This window comes from Hylobates moloch, unplaced genomic scaffold, assembly GCF_009828535.3.
Source record: "Hylobates moloch isolate HMO894 unplaced genomic scaffold, HMol_V3 SCAFFOLD_3, whole genome shotgun sequence".
Taxonomy (NCBI): Eukaryota; Metazoa; Chordata; class Mammalia; order Primates; family Hylobatidae; genus Hylobates; species Hylobates moloch.
In genome coordinates, this window is record NW_026652278.1 from 88709660 (window position 1) to 88718110 (window position 8451).

General features: G+C 40.7%; 1 pseudogene; it reads left to right on the forward strand.

Moving 5' to 3' along the window:
- Nucleotides 1-1031: 1031 nt before the first annotated feature.
- LOC116479496 (Krueppel-like factor 5) lies at nucleotides 1032-2401 on the forward strand (annotated as a pseudogene).
- The last annotated feature ends 6050 nt before the right edge of the window (nucleotides 2402-8451 follow it).

The window sequence follows — 8451 nt, forward strand, 5'->3', positions numbered from 1 at the left end:
AAATAGCTACCCCCTGTCCAGCATATTTTGTCACTTAGCAAGCTTGACAGCACTACTTCTGGGCTGTAAATTCCTTCTAGATCCTTATTTGTTTTAGGGTTAGTTGAACTCCTTTGCCTTGTGGATAAGGCTCTGTGGGACTTGGCCCTAGTCATATTCTCAAAACTCCAAAATATAGTCAGGCCCCTTTCACATGCCTTGTTGTTTTACACTTCTGTGCCTGCTGTTCTCTCTGTGACAACTTCCCTTGTTTGGATATTTGGCAAACTTCTACTAATCCTTCAAAATCGGGGATGGCTGAATCCTCCCTTGATTATTCCCCATAAAGGTTCCACTTTCCAACCAATATCACCCCTGTACTCTGATCCCTAATCTCAGCAGCAATCAGCCCCAGGAAACCAAACCAAAAGCTCTGCAGCAACTGACCCAGAACAGATAGGATTTGTTCAATGACTATAGCTTCCCTTATTTTTGCTTCCACCTCAGGACCAACCAGAAAAAGCCAATATGCTCCCCAAACCAATTACAGAGGATGCCCTGCTTCTAATTAGTGCAACTGCAGCTTCTTCATGCCAACCACATCCAATCAAAGCATACCTGAACCCTTCTCTTCTGTTCACTATGATGTTTTCCACTTCCCTGACTACCTATGAGTTTCCAGCTAACACAGTGATGATGGCTGATTCCCTTGCTTTAGAAAGCTCTGATAAAGAGTAGCGGGGCAGGTGGTACGCGCGCTCGCAGTTCTCTCGCGGAGGTCGGCGGTGACGGGAGCGGGCTCCGGAGAGCCTGAGAGCGCGGTGGGGCGGGGCGGGAGAAAGTGGCCGCCAGGAGGACGTTGGCGTTTACCTGTGGAAGAGCGGAACGGTTTTGCTTTTCGTGCGCGCCTTCGAAAACTGCCTGCTGCTGTCTGAGGGGTCCACCCGAAACCTCCCCTCCTCCGCCGGCAGCCCTGCGCTGAGCTCGCCGGCCCAAGCCAGCGTGGGTGAAGTGCGCCCGACCCGCGCCCGGAGCCGCGCCCCCGAGTGCCCATGGCTACGCGGGTGCTGAGCATGAGCGCCCGCCTGGGACCCGTGCCCCAGCCGCCGGCGCCGCAGGACGAGCCCGTGTTCGCGCAGCTCAAGCCGGTGCTGGGCGCCGACAATCCGGCCCGCGACGCGGCGCTCTTCCCCGGCGAGAAGCTGAAGCACGCGCACCACCGCCGGCAGGCGCAGCCCGCGCCCGCGCAGGCCCCGCAGCCAGCCCAGCCGCCCGCCGCCGGCCCGCGGCTGCCTCCAGAGGAGCTGGTCCAGACAAGATGTGAAATGGAGAAGTATCTGACACCTCAGCTTCCTCCAGTTGCTATAATTCCAGAGCATAAAAAGTATAGACGAGACAGTGCCTCAGTCGTAGACCAGTTCTTCACTGACACTGAAGGGTACCTTACACTATCAACAGGAACGTCCTTCTCCCTGACATCACTCACCTGAGAACTGGCCTCTACAAATCCCAGAGACTGTGCGTAACACACATCAAGACAGAACCTGTTGCCATTTTCAGCCACCAGAGTGAAAGGACTGCCCCTCCTCCGGCCCCGACCCAGGCCCTCCCTGAGTTCACCAGCATATTCAGCTCACACCAGACCGCAGCTCCAGAGGTGAACAATATTTTCATCAAACAAGAACTTCCTACACCAGATCTTCATCTTTCTGTCCCTCCCCAGCAGGGCCACCTGTACCAGCTACTGAATACAGCGGATCTAGATATGCTCAGTTTTACAAACCAGACAGCAGCAATGACACTCTTAATGTTTCTATGTCAGCTGCCATGGCAGGCCTTAACACACACACCTCTGCTGTTCCGCAGACTGCAGTGAAACAATTCCAGGGCATGCCCCCTTGCACGTACACAATGCCAAGTCAGTCTTCCACAACAGGCCACTTACTTTCCCCCGTCACCACCAAGCTCAGAGCCTGGAAGTCCAGACAGACAAGCAGAGATGCTCCAGAATTTAACCCCACCTCCATCCTATGCTGCTACAATTGCTTCTAAACGGGCAATTCACAATCCAAATTTACCCACCACCCTGCCAGTTAACTCACAAAACATCCAACCTGTCAGATACAACAGAAGGAGTAACCCCGATTTGGAGAAACGACGCATCCACTACTGCGATTACCCTGGTTGCACAAAAGTTTATACCAAGTCTTCTCATTTAAAAGCTCACCTGAGGACTCACACTGGTGAAATGCCATACAAGTGTACCTGGGAAGGCTGTGACTGGAGGTACGCGCGATCGGATGAGCTGACCTGCCACCACCGGAAGCACACAGGCGCCAAGCCCTTCCAGTGCGGGGTGTGCAACCGCAGCTTCTCGCGCTCTGACCACCTGGCCCTGCATATGAAGAGGCACCAGAACTGAGCACTGCCCGTGTGACCCGTTCCAGGTCCCCTGGGCTCCCTCTCAAACGACAGACCTAACTGTTCCTATATAAAAACAAAAAAACAAAACCACAACTAAAATTGGAAATGTATATTGTGTATATTTGAGAAAACAGGGAATACATTGTATTAATACCAAAGTGTTTGGTCATTTTAAGAATCTAGAATGCTTGCTGTAATGTATATGGCTTTACTCAAGCAGATCTCATCTCATGACAGGCAGCCACATCTCAACATGGGTAAGGGGTGGGGGTGGAGGGGAGTGTGTGCAGCGTTTTTACCTAGGCACCATCATTTAATGTGACAGTGTTCAGTAAACAAATCAGTTGGCAGGCACCAGAAGAAGAATGGATTGTATGTCAAGATTTTACTTGGCATTGAGTAGTTTTTTTCAATAGTAGGTAATTCCTTAGAGATACAGTGTACCTGGCAATTCACAAATAACCATTGAACAAATATGTGGGTTTTTAAAAAATATATACATATATGAGTTGCCTATATTTGCTATTCAACATTTTGTAAATATGCAAATCATCTTTATAGGTTTATTACAAGTTTTTTAGGATTCTTTTGGGGAATAGTCATAATTCTTTTGAAAATAACCATGAATACACTTACAGTTAGGATTTGTGGTAAGGTACCTCTCAACATTACCAAAATCATTTCTTTAGAGGGAAGGAATAATCATTCAAATGAATTTTAAAAAAGCAAATTTCATGCACTGATTAAAATAGGATTATTTTAAATACAAAAGGCATTTTATATGAATTATAAACTGAAGAGCTTAAAGATAGTTACAAAATACAAAAGTTCAACCTCTTACAATAAGCTAAACGCAATGTCATTTTTAAAAAGAAGGACTTAGGATGTCGTTTTCACATATGACAATGTTGCATTTATGATGCAGTTTCATGTACCGAAACGTTGAACTGATGATGCAGTTTTCATATATCGAGATGTTCGCTAGTGCAGCACTGTTGGTTAAAGGACAATTTATGTGGATTTTGCATGTAATATACGGTGAGACACAGTAATTTTATCTAAATTACAGTGCAGTTTAGTTAATCTATTAATAGTGACTCAGTGTCTGCCTTTAAATATAAGTATGTTGAAAACTTAAGGAAGCAGGTGCTACAGATATGCAATATAAAATAGTAATGTGATGCCGATGCTGTTAACCAAAGGGCAGAATAAATAAGCAAAATGCCAAAAGAGGTCTTAACTGAAATGAAAATTTAATTTTGTTTTTAAAATATTGTTTATTTATTTTGTGGTAATATAGTACGTTTTTTTAGAAGACATTTTTCATAACTTGATAAATTATAGTTTTGTTTGTTAGAAAAGTTGCTCCTAAAAGATGCAAATAGATGACAAACGATGTAAATAATTTTGTAAGAGGCTTCAAAATGTTTATACGTGGAAACACACGTACATGAAAAGCATAAATCGGTTTTCGTTTTGCTTCTTTTTCCCTCTTATTTTTGTATTGTGGTCATTTCCTATGCAAATAATGGAGCAAACAGCTGTATAATTGTAGACGTTTTTGAGAGAATGAGATGTTTATATATTAACGACAATTTTTTTTGGAAAATAAAAAGTGCCTAAAAGAAAAAAAGAAAAAAAAAAAGAAAGCTCTGATACAATAAGTGACTAAACAAGCTCTGCCTCTTCTCATGTAGGTGTCTTATTACCACAATCCCTGGCACCAAGCATTATTAATATGTTCAATCTGCCCACACTGATGGGAAGAACATCAGGATAGGCAGTCAGACTAAGTCTGGAAGCGGTCTGTGGTGAAGCCTTTCTCTAAAACTTTCATTACACTTAACCTAGGGACCAATCAGATCACAGGTCTGGTAGGATGTCTCATGAGCTAAATGGGAGCAGTGCACCAATGGAAATGTATGTGTAGAAAAGCAAAGAATAAGAGATATAGAGAAGAGAGTTGTAAAGTTACTGGGAAAGTCTTAAACATCCCTGTACTTTTGCTATTATCACTGGCCTTCTGATCTGCAAGGATGAATCAACTTATATAAAGGGCCTAGAGTGGGACAGATGTTTTAATGTTTTTTTAAATAAAAGAATAAGCCCTCAAACATGAAAAGAATATGCATATTTGCAATTACTCTCATCTGGCTTTTTTCCTTTATTCTGCAATACAAAGCAATTTCACTTTAAGTTCTCTGTTATATATTTTATAAGACAATACCAAGGAAGCTTAATCTATTTTACGCATGGAAGGGCAACAGAAAAGACTGAGCATGACATGAGGAATAGGTGTGCCTCCAGGAGCATTAGATCCAGCCATCAGTGCACACCAGTACACCTCTGATACCTGAAATTAATCTCACAGCAGTGGGAAAGCTTAGTCATGCAGGTTGTGCTTCCTACTGAAAGTAAAACCAACAAACTCAACACACATGCAGGAGGTTGCCTTTGAATCTTAAGGACCATTATTGTTATCTGCCATAACCATGCCATAAGAATATTGCCTCTCTCATTTATTGCATTGAAAAACCTTAATATTTTTCCTCATTTCCAGTGTATAATTGAATATCTAATGTATTTATTTTGGCGGTGTATCATATTAGGGAATGTGCTATGGAGCTGGAAAACATGAGTTAAAATCCTCGTTCTAACCCTCAGGTAAAGGACATGTTACTTAACCTATGAAACCTTTAGTTTCCTAAACTGTATAATGGATATATTAACATCAGTATCTTGGGGAATATTGTGAAAATAATATTAGATAATGTGTGACTTATCTTATACTACTATTTAGTGTAGTATAAGATAATAGGATTATTTTATTACTATATACTCTATTCCTAAGACTATGCATATGTGAGCGTGTATACATTTACTAGGTATACATGATATATATTTTAACATTTAGATTGGGCTTCTTCAAATTAATAGTTATGCTGTAAGATATTCGAGTATCTACATACCATAGACAACATATCAGACGTAGTAAATTGAACTATGAATGTGTGTATGGCAATACATTTTAAAACCATGATACCATTAAGCAATAAGGATGTTTGGCAGACAATTGGGCTCGCTAACTACCAAAGTAACCACTCTGCACACCAACTTCACAGCATGGACAATTCACACTTATTTCTACTTCAGGGAAATAAACCTATTACTGTTCTCTGTGCTTTTTGACGTCACTATCGAATACTCAAATATGTAATTATTGGGTCCAGGGACAAGAATGATTCATGATTTTATATTGCACGCATCCTTGCCTCCTTCTTCCTTTTCCTGAGGTTCTGACAGCCTGACTACAGTGTCTTCAATGCTTCCTCTCAGAACTAATTTAAACTTCACCTCTGCCACAAAGATTTTTCTTTATTCGCTCTTTCCTCTGTGTTATCATGGCCCCTGCTTGTCCCTATGAAGGAGGATAAAACATCGACTCATGTTTTGTTCATTATTCTCTCACCTGCTAGATTGTGAGTTCTCTGAGGACAAGAGATGATGTTTTCTGTGGCTTTGTAGTACAGTGACAGCAAGTCATTTTATTCATTTATTCAACAAGTTTGTTTGGTAGAATCTCATTAAGTATCTCCAACACGATGGGTGCTATGCTATTAATGTTGGTTTCACCAGCAAACAAGACATGGTCCCTGCATATTTCCAGTTGAGCCAGGAAGATAAGCATTGGATAGGTAACTGCAGGCATGATGAGGGGTAGGGAAAAAGCAGTCTGAAGCTGAAGGGAAGGCAGGGTTGATGTTGCTAGGTGATGTTGGGAAGAGGTGTTCCAATCAGGAGGAGTAGCATCTAGGCAGAATTAGTATTGTTGCAGACAAGGGCTGAGCAAAGTGTGATAGGGCTGGAGTTTGGGAAGCCAGGGGGTCAGTGGTACAGAGTAGACCTGAAGACGTAGAATGTATCCAGATTTCTCTGGGCCTTGTAGGTTATTTTGCACAGTTTTAAGTGTTAGAAGAAGGCACTGAATGGCTTTAAACAAAGGAGTGACATGATCAGATTTGTAGTTTAAAAAGACCTTTAGATGTTGTATAGATTGGATCTGGGGATAAAGGGTTTCTTGAGAGACAACTCAGAAAACGAGGTAAAAGACCCAAATGACATGTGATGGTGGCTCATATCAGGATTGTGTCAGAAGGAGTAGACAGGAAGAGGCAGGTTCAAAATATATTTAATGAGTAAAATGAACAGATTGTTGTGTTCATTTGTTATGGGAGGTTGTAAGGGGTGGAGATGAGTCAAGAATGAAACTTGTCTTTGAATTTGAGCAACTCTACCCTGACTCAAAATTAATCTTGAAGTCTAGGCCAGATCCAGGCATTCCTATGATTGCAGCTCTCCAAAGGTTCTCCTTGTTTTGAGGAAAAAGTCCAGTTCCTTTGCATAGAAGGTAGACCACAATCAGAACCCAGCCTCAATGTAGAATTTTGGCCTTTTTATTTCACCAGTTTCAAATTCTGTGAAGTTTCCCAAACATGCTACGTGGCTTATGCCTTCTGTATCTGCCCATAATTTTCTCTCTTTCCTAAACTTACACTTTTTCATATAAACTCCTGAAAATTCCAAAATTCCTTCAAAACTCTCATTGGGTAACATTGCTTAAAGCTTCTGTTAGCTTATTCCTATTGTTTTCTCTTTTTTATTTTATATGTTTATTTAACACTTATTACATTTCATTGGAATATTGTGGTTGTTGCTGTTTTTGTTTATGTATTTTTAGCACAGATACTTTAATCTTTTGACATCAGCAGATTTGAAAGTTTGTTTTATTCTTTCCAGGCCTAGATGAAATTAACATCTAGGCCTAGATGAAATTAACATCTAAATGTTAGTACCCTAACATTTTAGGGTACAGAAAACTGAAACTAGAAAATTTTATACTTTTCCTTTTAGAGAGCCAAAGTTGCAAACACATACACACACACACACACACACACACACAGAGAGAGAGAGAGAGAGATTTTCTTTCAAAATTCAAAGGTATTTTTCTAGCCTGAAGTAATCAACCTAGAAACAGAAAAAAATAGAAAGAAAAAAATAAGAATATATTAAGTTCAAGTCACTATGCTAGATCTCATTACTCAAATTATCTCATTTTATCTTTAGAATGATCCTGAGAGGCTAGTTACACTAGTTCTGTGCAATACTCAATCTCTACCTTTTGGAAACACTAGGGATAAATTTAGGAACCTTTGCAGTGGTGCTCACAAGAAACTGAAAGACATTGTTCATTGTTTTCCCCGGTGCAGACCCCAAATGACTTCTTCCTTGTTTGATATTCTACATTATAGGGAATGACATCATTGAGCTGGCACTCCATTTATGCTGGGTAAAGGGGGAACCATGTCAGAGATAAATTAGATTGCTGTCTTGTCACAATAAAGATCTCATCTTTCATTGTAAAGACTCCAAATTATTTCCAAAGCATTGGGGAAATGCACACAATGACAATAAACAAAAGGACAGCAAGAAAAATTCTTGGGATTCTCGAAGCCCGTTCTCAATGACCCTCTGCTTGCACAATGACAAATGTTCAAGGCTTCATAGAGTATTATTTATCCATAATGTTTTCATTTTTGTTGATGTTTTGGACTTGGGAATTATGACTTATTTCTCACTTCTGGAGAAAGACCCACATTTCAGGCACCCATTTCCTTCATCTACATCATTAAAGATAACAAGACCAATTGGAAATTATGATTGAGAAACTTAAATGAGTTTAGGAATATAAAACTCTAGCATAATACACAACACAATCAATTATTTTTATTTATTTAATGTTGGATTATTTGGAGCCTGAATTTTAAAAAGACTCTTGATATGCATACACATAACTAAGTAAAAAAAAAAGTATGCTAATTTTCACTACACTTTGGATGGAATTGGCTGCTAAACTGCAGCATTAACCTTTCACAGGACATGCTAGATTTATGGAGAAAGACTATCAGCAGCAGGGGCCATGTCAGCAATAAGTGACTTCTTTGCCATGAACAAGCTAACTCAGTTAAGCTCAAATCCTAATAAAAAGTG